The sequence below is a fragment of the Vicugna pacos genome, chromosome 7, assembly GCF_048564905.1.
Source record: "Vicugna pacos chromosome 7, VicPac4, whole genome shotgun sequence".
NCBI classification, from domain to species: domain Eukaryota; kingdom Metazoa; phylum Chordata; class Mammalia; order Artiodactyla; family Camelidae; genus Vicugna; species Vicugna pacos.
The window spans coordinates 78,702,809-78,718,183 of record NC_132993.1 but is presented as its reverse complement, the minus strand read 5'-3'; the positions used below and the strand labels follow the sequence as shown (position 1 = coordinate 78,718,183).

Here is a 15,375-nt window from a genome sequence, read left to right as displayed (position 1 = left end):
AGATTCTTTTCCATTATATAGTATTACAAGAAATTGAATATAGTTCCCTGTGCTGTACAGTAGGTCCTTGTTGTTTATTTTATATATAGTAATGTGTGTCTGTTAAAAAATTTTTTAAAAAACCAAATGAATCGTGGAAATTTCACCAGGGAAAGAGAACTTACTTTCTCTAAAGTAATGAAAGTCTGGAAATCATGTAATTAAAAAAAATTAAAATGAAATAAATTTGGTGTCTACACAACCCATGTCTAATGACAGGCATGTTTCCTGGGTGTTGCCAGACAGTTGATTCAGAGAGAAAGGCCTTGGATGCCTCCAGTGTCATGCTTTGATACAAATGATACCAAGGATAGCAGTGTGAATACAAAAAAAGGGAGAAAAAGAGGTGGAAATTGAAAATGGAATAGTTGTTTTGCTTCCAAAGAAATGGTTCTCAAGCAAAGGATTTGAATAGCAAATAAATTAACAAAAACTATCTCTGAAAATGCAAATTTCATTTACATTCTGATCTGTGTGATTTTTCAAGCTCAGTGCTCCAGGGTCAGAGGGCACTTGTATTATTAGCATAGACTTTGTTAATTCACCTCTGACTAAACCTCTGAATTCCTTTTTATGATGGTGGTGTTCCAATGACAATAAAACCGAGCTTTCGTAACACCAGTAACATTTATACAGCACTTAGACAATTCCTAAATGAATTGTCCCCAGAGACCTTTAAGAGCTAGGGCAGGCTGATTAACCCCATTTTGTACACAGAGAGGAAGTAATTTGCGTAATGTCACCTGGTAAGCTATTGAATTCATAATTTGATTGCTTTATTTAGAAATAATGGTTCATTTAATACAGGTCATGTCGCATTAAAGATGACCTCTCTTTAAATGGACAGCTTCATATTTGGGCTTAACTTTGGTCAGTGACCTGGAACTAATAGTATTCCGGATCTCCGTAAGACCGGGGTTTCACATTCTCAAATTGGGAGACTGATTTGGAGGACCGAGAGAGCTGAGACTCCCAAAGCCGTGTGGATATCGACCAGGACTGGACCACACTGTTCAGGGAGAAATCAGTCTTGGTAGGCTTCCGTGTGACTGGGGGCTCCTCTCAAGCCGTAATTTAAATCCTATTTCATTACTTTGCTTTTTGTTTCGCTATCTTTTGATGCTCAGAAAGTTCTCTTTGGTTCAAAAAATCAATATAGCTAAAATTGAAAATCAGTGCTTGCATAGATGACCAAGAGATGGAGCCCAGATCCTCATTAGGTCCCGGGTGCCATTCAATATCATGGGAAACACAGGATGAACATCACTGAAGCTCCAGAGTTGTATTTGGAACCCTCTGAGTTTGGTGTCTGTTGTGGTTCATTCCTTTTTCCTTCCAGAGCAGTGTTATGAAAAAAACCTCAAATGCAGTTCAGTGAGCGTGGCAACTACTCAGGAAGTTACGGAGGAAGATAAAAGTGCGGAGACTCCTTGTGAGTGCATGTCTGTATCAGAAAGAGTAGGAGACCAGAGAATTTTGAAACAAAAATGACTTGCCCACTTTGAAAACTGATAGTAAAAAAAAAAAAAGAAGTCTAGTCTTTATTCCAATGTTTGAAAGTTTTTCAACCCTCATTTCATCTCTATAGTGAGATTGTTTAGTGCCAACAGTAACCAAAAACGCACAGCCAAACTATTCTTTTAATTTTTTTAAAAAAAGATTTTCTCCCTTTCCTTTTATGGGAAATGCATTCATTCTCCTTTGCTGTTCTGAAATCTGATTTATTGCATTTTTACCCCTTTCTTTACAATCTGACTTACTATTTTTAACATCTGCTATGAATACAAACTACAGCTTTGCTACCAGTGGCAATTTAATTGGACATTTAAAACTTTGCTTTAAAAATCAAAACTCCACACGTGCAATTTAAAAATGTTTTGTACCCAGTTGTATTAAAATTCATCAGTCCAAAATGTAAATTGATAGAGCAATATAATAGATTTTAAATCAAATCAGATTAAACTTGAAAATTAAGATCTCTGTAAGGCTGAGTCCCACAAAACCATAGTAGCAGAAGCCTCTGCGAATAAGCCTTAGTTCTCAGGACCTGTAAAATCACCGGGGCTTCGGCAGTTTATAATCAAACGTAGCTAAAGCTTCCTTGGGCTCATTCTCCTGGCTATCTATGTTGCATTCTTGAGGCAATTTAAGCAGAACAATGGATTGACAGATCTGAATTGTATAATGACTGTCTGGTGAAAAGGTGAATTGTGCAGATTATATGGGTCAAGTCTACACAGCTTTTCTGAACTTTAAGGGATAGCCTGGGAGGTACCATGTTGTTCAGGGGTCAGAGCAGCTCACTACACAATCAAGAGTTTGATGTTTCCGTACTCGTATTTTCGCCCAGAATTTGAAATGCAGAAGTGTCTGTCACCTACTTATTGAATGTTTAAATCTGTGCAAATTAAAATGGGAAGCATATGGCTAACGCGATTACATACAAAAGGTGGCGTTTTTCCTTTTACTTATATATCTGCTATTAACACACAGCATCATGCCAGTCTGAATTTTTTTTCCCATTCAACAGAATATATTAGCATTGATAACCATTTTTCAAAGGAAGAAAGGCTATCTGTCTGTTTGATTCTTTGTTCAAGTTCTTAAATGTTAGTCAAGTTAGTGCAACGTTTAGTTAGCTGTCCCGTTCCCACCTTACACGTCAGTGAAAGGTGCCCAGGTAGTCACATTCTGTGAAGTTTAATACCCTTCATTTCTTTGATCAAATCGTCACTCTTTTTCCTCCATTGAGTGTCCACTTTAAACAGTACTAATCAAGTGTGGGCAGCTTAATTTCCCAGGCTGGCAAATTCAGGTGACTCACTTTTAATCAAATTCAATTCCATTAGCAGATTCCACAGTAGGACCTTTAGAGACTCTGGGTTTTGATCAACACCAAAGAATGAAAAATTGGAGTGCTGTTGCTAATTTCACATCTATCATGACAATTCTTTGATATGTTAAATACTACCTTTTATTTGAAAGCTTCAGAGTGTCACTTATTTTTATAACTAAATTCACTTGTTTTTGCTCTCATTTTAAGTTGTTTGTTTTAAAGTTGTTAGAGCGTCAAAATAAGTATTATTTCTGATTAATTCATCCCTTTCCCACCCCCCAGCCTCCTTAAGGTACATTGGTGGCTTCCCACGGTCCTTTGGGTGGAGATGGAAAGACCTCCAGGGCTCCGCGTGGCCGGCCCCTGGCTGCCTCTCCAGCCTCACTGCCCGCCCCCTTGCCCTCTGCTCCGCTCAGGTCACACTGTTTCTCTCCAGCCCCGTTCATCACAGCTTAGCTCCATCATCGTTCTCTTTAGAAAGACCAACCTCCTTGACTAAGCAGGTTCCCACCACTGCACCCTGGGAGCTCCACGCATCTCTGGTTTGACAACTTTTCAGAGTTGATATTTTAGATTCATTTCTGTGATTGTTGGGTCTAATCTGTCTCCTACAGGTGCCTAGAAGCTTCATGAGGGCAGGGAAGAGTGTGATGTGCTAATGTTTCTGTGTTTTTCTCACCATTCTATTTCTGGTGCCCAGCATAGAGCTTGGCAAGTGATAGACATTAAGTAAATATTTGTTGAGCATATGGGCAGATGAATAAATAAATACTCTCTGAGATCAGGGCTTTGTTCTGTTCTGTTCATGCTCTGTCTTCAGTGCCTAGAACAGTGTTTGGGCCGTAGCAGTTGCTCATTAAATGTTTGTTGAATAAATTAATGTTTCCCTGACTTTTCAAGGACACAGGAAGTATTAATGGGAGAGTGTAAGGTGTAATTTGAATTTTTTTTCTTGCAACTATCCTATTATATACATTACCTTACAGAGTTAGAAGGAAGTCTATAACTGTATTTTTTGTGGTGAAATATATATAACATAAAATTTACCATTTTTACCATTTTTAAGTGTACATACAGTTCAGTTCAACATTAACACTGTTGTATGACCATGACCATCATCCATCTCTAGAACTTTTTCATCATCCCAGTTTGAGACTGCCCATGGAACTCCCCATAGAGCCGTGTGATTTTATAAAACTTTTTTTTTTTTTGGATTTGCCTTAGAATATTTTCTTTGCATCATGGAAGTTTGATATGTAAAATATGTAAACATGAGCTGTTTCTGCTTCTTGAATATCCTTTTCATTCTGCATCTTGGTTGGTGGTAATGTTATCTGGAGACTGTGCTCCAGGACTAGGATGCTCAGGAGAGACTGGGGTACCTGGGGCCACACTGGGGAACATCTGAACACCCACGGATGAGATCTTGTCTTGCCCAAGTTAACCCAGAATCATCTTTGTCTTCTCCTCCTTCTCATCACCACCTACTCTGCACACACAGACACACAGACACAGACACAGACACACACACACACACACAGATATACCTTCATGATCACTGTCCTAAGACCATGAGCTGCTCAAGGACTGAAATCATGTCTTACTTGCACAAGTTTGTCAACAGAGTTTGTTTTCCACCCTGTGAATGTGAAACTTCCCCATTCTACTTTCTTCTAGGAAGGAAATTTGACAACCTCACAGAACCTTCACTGTTTCACTGTCATTACCACGCTGCTCCTGGCGTGGCCCGTGACCACGACATCAGAACCCCCTGGGGCTGCCTGTTAGACAAGTAGGCTTCCAGCTTTGCAGACTCTTATTGAATCAGATTCCCTCAAAAACTTTCTTTCCCATCTTCCCCATGTTCTAGGTACACTGTTATTTAATATACCATCATGTAGTTCTTCTGTATTAGTTTTGTTTATATTCAGTGAAGTGGAGAAATAGTTTCTCAATATCTGCTTAAAAATTTTAGGACCTTCGTATTTTCATTGGCAGTTTAACCAGCCTCCTTTGAGCTTTTCCTTCCCTAGGTGAAGTAAACACTGTTACTTTGTCTTTAAGGGCACTTGTTTAGTACCCTTTCATCACTTTTGCTCGACTGCTCTGGATACACTAATATTTTTAAACTAAATCTGTTCCTTTTAGATTATGGACACAGGGAAAGGACCAGTGAGGACTAGATTCAATGTACAGTTTCTGTTGTGTTCTTGACATGCTGACTGCATGAGGTAGGGCAGAGCTAGCTGCTGTAACAAACGCCTGAACTGTATAACTTCACTGAATTAGAATTCCTCTTCAGCTCCTGTAACAGTCCAGAGCTGTTTCCACTTGTCACCCTTCAGGGACCTGCACTGACAGAGGCTGGGCCATGGGATTTGCAGAGTCATGCTGAGCATTGACATCCAGCCAGCAGTAGGCAGATAAGAGGTGTGGAAAAGACACACTTGCTTCCTCCACATCTGGGCAAAGAAGTGATACATGTTAGCTCCCTTACGTCTCAGGGTCTTGCCCAGATACAAGGGGAACTGGACATGGAGACTCTGGATGCTCTGCTCAAAGCCACTCTATGTGGCAGAAGGGACAATGGTCTCTGGTGGACAGCTAGCATTACTGCAGTCTGGGTTTCCAAGTTTCTACTTACAGTTATTCTTCCTATTAAAACCATGAAATATGCCATGTGCTTGGTACTGTGAAGTGTTACAATGTGTATGTGACAGCATGATTGCCAGACACCAAGATGACATCTGTCCAGCATCAAGGTCATTTGCTCACTGTTGGTTGTTTGCACCGGTCCACAAGGTAGCATATGATGGTGTCGCCTGAAACAGCCCAGCGCTTCTGGGGGTGGTCTGTCTTCAATCTGTTTAGTTTGATTTCTCGAGGGAGCAATGGCTGCCTTTCTCTGAAAGGGAAGGCAGGACTCACATTGGTTCGCCTGCACGTTTCCCATCAGAATGAATCCTTGTCTTGCTCCACCCGACATTTCAGAGGTCATGGAGTGGACCCCAAGTCCCAGCAACTTTGTTAGTCTTACCACGGGCAGGCTGAACTTGATGCTAAGCTTGGGATTAGAAGCCAGACCCTGATCCCCTAGAAGCCCTGCCAGCCAGGTTGTGGTAGAGGTGGGCCCCTCCAGGTGCCGTCTTGGTGAGGTACTAGTTAGAGAGCTTGCTTTGTTTCAGACCATACTCTGTTTTTCGAAATGTATTTTGTTTCAGAAGCTGCTGAAATGGGAATTACGGCGTTTCAAGATGATGGTGGCTGTTTGCCATGCCCAGCTGAATCAGGCTGCTGGGTGACAGGCAGGCCCCAGAGAAACCAAAGATCAACGCCAATTTTAACGGGGTTGTTTGTTTATCCTTTTCTCTCCAGTTAATAAGTATGAATAAGCCCCAGATTCAGTCCAAGGATCATGTCAAAGGCAGGAAGTTAAGAAAAAAAGAAGAGTCAGGGAGTTAGTCCATGACTGATACTACGGAAGTTTTGTTCAGACCAAAAATCAAGAAGTATGTTTGTACATTACAGTCATTTTCTAGTGATAAAAGCACAAAACGATTCCGTATGCTGTGTAAATCCATGAGAGCTCAGCTGTATAAACAGACTGTTACATGTAAGGTTTTCAGAATTGGTGTTCAAAAAAAGTGCTTCTCAGCTATGTTTTTTTTTTTAAGAGTGGAAATAATTGCCAAGTGGAAAACAGAATTGGCTTGAGGGGGTCAAATGCTTGATATTTTAATGTAATCTACCCTTTGCTTTATTATCAGTAAGGCCAGTTTTTAGAAACTGACCTCACAGAAACCAAAGAGGAAGCATCTCTAATGTCCTCACGATTGTGCCGGAGAGTATAAACTAAATGAGATTTTGAGAGTTTTTGCTTGCTGGTATTTTTTATGTCACAGTGTTTGCAAAGTAGATTTTTGGATGTACTGAACATGACGAATTCTTACTTTAAAACAAATAAAACCAGAACAAGAATCCTGCCAAATATTCACACCAATCAACAGTTTGATTTATTTTGGAGCAATTAGGAAGTGTATTATTTTATTTCTCTATGAGTGGCAGAGGCAAGTACTCACTTTCTTGAATTATTGGAATTTTTTAGTATTATACTTACGCACCACTGAATCGCTGTTGTTGTAATTGGTTTATAGTGTGAACCGTGGCCTTTGCATCTGTTACATTTTCCACCTAGATGTCATTCATCTTTTCTGAAGGCGACTTTTAAATTACATCAGGTCTCATCTTGACCTTTGACTTGGGACTGGTTTTATTTAATGGGATAACTTGATTGTATTTTTATAAAAAAAAATTAAATTGTTACTTTGTTATTGGAAAAATAATCCTCAGCCGTGATCTGTTACCCTATTCTATCGACCTGAGCGTGTTTCCGAGTGCTGAAAGTCCGTTGACACAGTTATCAAAGTCAGAGTAATGAATGTCACAAAAATCCATCCCCTAGAAATGTTTGGCATAGTTGCTGGCATGGTAATACAATTAATACGTAGTCTTTTGATGGTCTTTGCAAAGGCTTGAGGGTTTAAATCATCACAGGGAGGTTGGAAATGAGGCAGTGCCGTTACAATAGTACACATAAGCAAGGATGAAGTCATTTTCCCCACGCAGTGCCTGCTGGACTCCGTACCTGTGTGAAATGGCATACGTGTTCTTTTCAGGGCAGAATTTGAATTATACTAAAAGCCCTGAATTTGAATTATTCTAAAAACTTTTCAAAAGAACCACAAACTTATCAGAAGAACCACAGTCCTTTGCCTCCTCTTTAAAATTTATGTTGAGAACATCTTCCACACTATATCCAGGAGTACTTTCATACCTGCCCTTTCCGGGAGCCACTGTTAATAGAAAGTACACCTGGCAGAGGGGCATAGAAAAGCTAATGCGGTAAATGTCACTGAAAGCTGGAAACCACAGTTCGTGTCAGGGCGGGAGGTGAGGTGCCGGTAGTCCCAGCCCAGGACTGCGGGACGATGAGCCACAGACACCTCCTGAGTTCTCCCCATTGGGGTCCTTCCTGCAGGTTTTGACCCCTTCCTGACCCTCCTATTTCTTGGCTTCTTTGATGCCTCCCTCTCAGTCTGACCACTCTTTCTGACACCTTCCACTTTTACTCCCCGCCCCGTGAGTCTCAGTAGCACCCCCACTCCAAGTTTGTCCTCTCCTCTCCCAGAAGCCATGCGGTGAAGCAGGGGAGGCACAGGTTTGGGACTCAGACGCAGGCAGTACTGCGTTTCCTGTGTCTGACTTGCTGGTTGTGTGACTAGGATTGTCTGCTTCACCTCTCTGTGCTTCACTTTCTGCCTCCGTGTCAAAGCGATCATGATACTTAAGGAACTGGTGCGTCCCCTGCTTGTCCAGGGCAGAGTGTAGCCTATTAAACATGAGTTCCTTGTCTCTTCCAGGTAAAAATTAATTTTATTGAAGTGTCTTTAATTGACTTACCCCCCAATTTGAGCTTAGCCTCCAGTCATTTGTGATAGAGATTTTCAGCTGTAGCTTCACAGCAAGGTGGTGTAGGTGTTTCAGCCACAGTGAGGGTGCCAAATAGTTAGGGGGAAGATTTCTTTAAAGGGCTTGGTTCAGCAAACTAAAGCACTTTCTAAGTTTCTCTAGAATTTACCAAACAGAAATTCATTGTAGAAAAGGACTTTAAGAAGGAAGGAATGGGCTACCCTTTTCTCACTTTAATGTGGTTTATTTTATTTTACTTTATCTTATTTTGTTTTGTTTAATTTTTATTGAAGTATAGTCAATTTACAGTGTCATGTTAGTCTTTGGTGTACAGTTTGGTGATTTCAGTTATACACACAGACACGCACACACACACACACACGAGCTGTGTAGCCACCTTACCATGGTTTTTTGGAGATAAAGGATTGTGGTGTATTTTGGCCAGTGGACCCAAGAACGCTTACATTCTGCTCACCTATGAGGTCGCCAGAGGAGATGCTTGTAATGAGGACATTGACAAAGCAAGACAAAGTGCAAGCGCATCAGTAGCTGAAGCCTCGGGCTTGGGTCCCGGTGCAGAGCTCTGTTACTCTACACGGGAACAGGTGACAAGCTCCTTTTCCCCTAAGTGAGTAATGCCCTGGAAGCAACGCTTTCCATTAGGCAGGGTCCGATTCCCTTAAGCCCAAACCAGTGTCGTACATCGACACTGCAATGTGAAGAGAAAGACAAGTGAAGGCCCACCTCCCGTAACAGAAAAAAAGGGCGCAGGAGGAGGGGTTTCCCTAGTGTCAAGCAAGGCATTGGGCCGCTCCACCTGCCTCAGGTCCGGGCAGGGCCAGAAGCAGAGCCGTGCTGCCCTGGGGGAGAGGGACACGGACCGATGGAGGGATGGCTCAGTGGAGGGGAGGGAAACAAGCCCACGTAAACCTGCTGACCTGATCAAGTTCACCTATAAAAGTGCGTTCACATATTAGGACAATGAAAGGTCAGAAAATCATTCCCTTAAGAAGATAAAAAGATTATTTTTTTATTTTGCAGTGATGTCAGATGTCATGGCCAAATCTGTGTTCTTAGCCCTAAATCAGTTTTCCGTCTGTGCTTCCTAATTCATCTTAAGGGTGGGCTTTGGGAAGAGGCAGGGGTTCCCCCTGGAAGCCAGCAAGCAGCCTTGTATGTTGGTGACTGATACACCCCCAAAGCAGCCTCCCTTTCCAGCCTCTTCTCTCTCGGCCAGTTACCCACACCACTGACAACTGTTCTTTCCTCTGGTCTGACACCTTCAGTGGGCCTGCACTGTTCTCCAGCTCAAGTCCAGGCTCACTAACTGGTTGGTGCTCAAGGCCCTTTGGTTACATGTGACCTCTGCAGCCTCCCCTCTTTGCCCTATGCCCTGCCTCACACCATCGCTGTGCCTGTAGCTCTCTTGTTCTGCCGGCGGGGACACACCACCCACTTTGTCATCGCCATCCCTTGGTTCCTGTCCTTTCCTCGACTCAGAATGCCCTTTCTACCTATCGTCAAGGTTTAACCCAAGTGTTATCTCCTGTGGAAAGCCTTCCTTGATGCTCCCTTATAGAATCAATTGTTATTTTGCGGTTTCATAATATACTCTATAAATACTTCTTTTTATGGCGGCTGGTGGAAGTTCTGTTTTTCCCATTAGCACGTGGACTGAGATCCCTCCTGGTAGGAAACATGGCTTATTTACATTAATTCTTGTTTCCTTATTTAGATTTAGCCAGTCTATTGACAGATACATTTTAAATGTTTGGTATATTCATTTAGTTGAATTGTTATTGTAGACATAGCTTCCAATCCTTGTAGACTCTTTCCTACACACCTGTAGAGTTTTTAATTCCAGAGGAGAATCACTGACCTCCACAACATTAACCTTTTGTCTTGATAAAATGTCATTGCATCAGAGCCAATGACAGTCTATTGAGTGGTTTTACATGTAATGAAGATAAAGCTTTTGCAACTTAATGCAGAAGATATTTTCTAACACGTGCATAAACTAAAACATCTGAGATGATTACACATCTTTTTATTCCATTAATAGAATGGCTTTGCAATTCATAGTTGTCTCAATATTTGAGTGCAGCCAGGAGTTCCTGAATTGACACTTGTTTCGCTTCTCTGAGAGGTTTTTCAGAGGTTGATAGTATGACTTCTGTTTCCAAAAGTCCAAAGTCCCAAAAGCCACAAATCCTCCCTTAGAAGACCATGGATGTCCCTGAATTGGTTGCCTAAAAAAATGAGACCGAATGTGCTCAGCTGGGATTGTGGTCCTCCCCGTCCATGCTGTCCTTTTCTGGCTAATTCTCAGCTGGAATATTTGCAAAGGAAACATTCAGGCTGAGGGGAGGAGGGTTGCAGAGGATGGGGCTCTGGGGTTTTCCCTAGCTGGCCTTTGTCAAAGCCCAGGTGGGTCTTCTCTGCTTTTGGCTGCACCCGCGTCATCTCTTTAGGACCTTCGTTGAAAACTTGAGGTCTTTCAAATGAACATAAGTCGAAACAATTCCCCCTCTACTAAATAAAACATTTAAATAATAATAAAGATGGTAATACCACAACAAGGAAGTATTTGCACCACGCTGTCCCCATGCATTACCTAAACCCCCCATAAACTGAAGAAAGGAACTGGACATGACTCTTTTGGCTAGGACCCATTAAAGCGATGGCCACCAGAGTTTTAGTCACCTCTCTGCTGCCAGTTTTGATTGAAACCAGCAGAGATGTGTTTTGGCAAATCTATTCATAATTGGTCTTTCCTTGCAAGGGCTCCCCCTTGTAATTGTGTTTCCCATCAGGGAGTCGGTTGGAGTTAATATATTGTCGATCTACCATGATGGATGATGAACGTCTTGTTAACATTTCCCCTACTCTTCAACCCACAGAGCAATGCTAAGAAGACTTTTGGTTTAAAGAAGTAAAAGGAAGAACAACTTCTTCGGGTCAGAAGATCTTCTTCAAAGGTAGAAGTTTATCCCCTTAAAAGGTTTAAATTAGTTACTGGTTAAAGGAGGGAATTATCCCCTAAAATGATGTGATTATGTAATATTACTGCCTCATTTAATCCTATCAACCCAGGGGGTATGATGAAAGACAGGCAGCAGGAATGTGGTTGCAACAACATTAATCATTCTGCTTGTCAAAGAGGATGGATCGAATTCACAGGGAAGAAAACCAGCCTGCCATGTCCTTTCATAGTAATAAGATTTTTGTTTCACTAAATGGTGACTCATATAAAGTTCAGAAAATAGCAGAATAAAAGCACTGCTCGTAAACAATATGTTTCTGGAGGAATTAAGGATTTAAAATTATAAGGAATCACTTACAAGAAAAGAGTTTTCTTTTTGATTCAATCACATATCAAAAATCTCCTAAGAACATACTATACACAGTTGATTTTTTGTGTCTCACCGTGAAGTCCAAATGATACAAAAGTCTGTTTGGAAAGTTTAAATGTTACTTTGATAGGCGCTTTCTGCTTTGTAAACCCCTTTCCTACCCCTCATTTCCCACCCCCACTGCCCTCCCCAGTCCAATTTTCTATCATTTGGAATTATCAAATTATCAGCTTTAGAACGGACTCTGCCAGACCAGCGATGCCTTCTCAAAGGCCATCTATTATAGTCCAGAACTTGATGAAAAATATCTTACTTGGAGATCTGGAACACAGTTCAGAGAACTGTATCTCAACCAATAATAGCTTTCTTAGGGGATTTATGAGAGCATGATTGTTCAGCATGTAGTCCTCTGTCTCATAAGTTTTATTTAACAAATAAAAAAAATCCATGCAATTTAATTAAGAAGATTGTATGCAAAATTTTGAGGTAGGAAAATCTTCCAAGATGTTGTCCCATGTCCTTGAGAAGTCTTCAGCTGGTCCATTTATATGTCGTTTTGCATTTTAGAGGAAATGATTCATGCCTCAGTTGAATTCGCTTGGGTTGTGTTGTATTGAAACTGACTTCATATGACCAAGTAGTTTTTGTGATGTTTCAAAATACCACCAGAAATCCCCAAATCAGTAGCCTAGAAACTAAGAAGTTTACTTTATGTGTCAAATAGCATATATTCTGTTTGAAGAGTTCTTGAAAAGTGAGAATTAGTAAAGACTAGCAAAATTGCCGAGTTAAGTAATTATGACCAATACCAAAAGGGCCTTAATTTTGTCGAAATTGCTCTTTTAATGGAAAGCTTCCTAGTTAGTGTAAAATGACCTATTATATACAGTTTTACTGTCTGTTTGTTTTCTTGGAAGCGAAGTGATTAGGTTTACTGATTGATTGATTGATTGATTGATTGATTATTATTTTATATTTAATAGAGGTACTGGGGATTAAACCCATGACCTCATGCGTGCTGAGCATGTGCTCTACCACTGAGCTGTACCCTCCCCCCCATACAGTTTTGATACACTGAGAACTACCCGCTCCAAGAAGTGTCCATATTCCATGAGATAAAGAACACCTGCAGGGTGAAGCAATGTAAGAGTCAGACCCCCTCCATTCTGGCAGGGACATGGAGAGAGCTGTGTACACCGAACCATAGTTGTTAGGAACCAGGAGTTCATAGTGATGGTGGCAAGTTAAGTGGCCTGCCAGCAAAACACCAGCATCGGGTTATGGCAAGTTCTTCTGTAGACAGTATACTGTGTGACACTCAGGAAAGGCAGGAAGCCTGAAAGACCAGGAGCTTATTTGTGAATGGTGGTTTCTAGTGAAAGGGGAAGGTACACAGGACAAGGCAAGGAAGGGGACCTCTGTGAAGGAGTGAGCCATGCCCTTTTTCTTATCTTTTAAAAACAAATTTTTATTGAAGTATAATTGATTTACAGTGTTGTGTTAATTTCAGGTGTACAGCAAAGTGATTCAGTTATATATATTATTTTTCAGATTCTTTTCCATTTTTAGGTTATTACAATATATTGAATCTAGTTCCCTGTGCTATACAGTAGGTCCTTGTTATTTATCTGTTTTATATCGAGTAGTGTGTATCTGTTAATCCCAAACTCCTAATGTATCCCTCCCCCCTTTCCCCTTTGGTAAACATAGTCTATTTTCTATGTCTGTGGGTTTGTTTCTGATTTGCAGGTAAATTCATTAGTATCCTGGGCATATATCCAGAGAAAACTCCAATTCGAAAAGATACATCCACCCCAATGTTCATAGCAGCACTATTTACAATAGCCAAGACATGGAAACAGCCTAAATGTCCATCAAGAGATGACTGGATAAAGAAGATACGAGGGGGGAGTGTATGTGTGTGTATATGTATGTGTGGAATATTACTCAACCATAAAAAAGAATAAAATAATGCCATTTGCAGCAACATGGATGGACCTAGAGATTATCATATTAAGTGAAGTAAGTCAGACAAAGACAAATATCACATAATATCACTTACATGTGGAATCAAAAAGAAAAATGATACCAAAGAACTTATTTACAGACCAGAAATGGACTCACAGACATAGTGCCCTTTTAAGGTGGCAGCGATGGGGCTGGATCGGTGCTTTCTCACTTTTGAGGACACTCCTCTGGGAGTTTTCCTTGCTGGTTGCAGAGTTTTCTCTTTGATTCTCTGCATGAGAGTGATTTGACTTCAAATCTCTATCTTCCAGAGCAACCAAAGCCAAGGTTGATTTCTGTCTTTCTTGATACATCCTTCTCATTGATCTTCTTGGCCAGTCGTTTGTCAGACAACTACGATGAACTTTTAGTCAGCAGGCACGATTAGAGCCACGAAAAGATCTCTCTTTATCTTTTTGAAGGATTTAATCTGGTTGAAACCAAATGCTGAGTGTCTTCCCATTTCTTTTGCCGGCCTCACAAAGACTCCCTGAAACTTCCCGAAATTCTAAAGCACACTTGTATTCAGAATGTCCCCAGGCTATTCAAGAATTCAGCCTCTGACATTAGAATAGAATGTTTTTTTGTAGCTACTTCGAGTTTTCTATCGCCTTTCCCACGTTCACTAGTGTGCCGGAGTATCTGAGAGATGTGGGCAGCAGAGCTGTGGTTTATAAAGCCTTACTCCCACCCCACATCCCACTCTCTGGAAAGCAGTACGTCCTCCCACATGTGGTTGGACATAAAAACTGTGTTCACATTCCTCAGCAACGCTAATGTGTAAATTCTCTCCAAGGAAAATCTGCCTTCTACCTGGCTTGAAAACCTTGAGCTAAAATGTGGGACAGCTAATGGTGGGATTTCGACAAGCATTCAGAGTGAGGAGGGGGTCACCCCAGAAGTCACTGTGTATCCTGGCTTTCTGCTCTGGCTGTGTTTGTGTAAGTTTGGTTCTGCTTGTAACCATAATGAGCCTGAAGAAGGCTCATGCTACCCCTTAAAGCGTGTTCCCCTTTGGCAAACTGTCTAAGAGGGGAAATCTGACAGGTTGTTGGAGTTGTTTAATGATTGTTTTTGGTGGATGATTTGAAAGTTGTTCTTTCCCTTAGACTCCTCGTACTGACTTTTTTTAAATGATGCGTACATCTTAGGAGAATGATAGTTACAGTCTGAGTAGATAATAGTAAAACTGATAATAGTTTTTTTTAAAAAAGGCATCATGTTCTAAGTAAATGTGAATCAGTATTTTATTACAAAGCCCAGCGGGGACTACTGTTTTTGACACTATTGGACAGTAAGAGATCTATCAAAATTTGTCCTGCAGGATCATTTTAAGACTGAGAAGTTTCATTTCATGTGACTCGACACCAGACGAGTCTGGGAGACATGTTACCCACGAAAGGAGTATTTGCCTCACAAAACTAGAGATGAAAAGCTCGTGAGTAAAAGCAGTTACCCTGGAAGCCTAGAACTGACAAAAGCCAAGACAGGGACCTAAATCTAAGCAGAGGGTATTCACCTTTTTATGGGTTTTATAGCAGTTGAATTTGGTTAGGTATTTAGTCACCTAGAAAACCAGAGCGATCTTTTCTTGTTAATGCCTTCCTTCTTCCCCTGGCATATGATAAGGGCAGGGACAGCGTCTCCTGAAACATGATCGCACTGGGCAGC

General features: G+C 41.1%; 1 protein-coding gene across 1 annotated transcript in view; it reads left to right on the top strand.

The window, feature by feature from the left end:
* Positions 1-15,375, top strand: part of NRCAM (neuronal cell adhesion molecule) — a 267,174-nt gene that overhangs the window by 113,562 nt on the left and 138,237 nt on the right. The window contains exon 3 of the mRNA XM_072965233.1: positions 11,245-11,322. The gene's annotated coding sequence lies outside the window, so the exon portion shown is untranslated. The remainder of the gene's footprint in view (positions 1-11,244; positions 11,323-15,375) is intronic.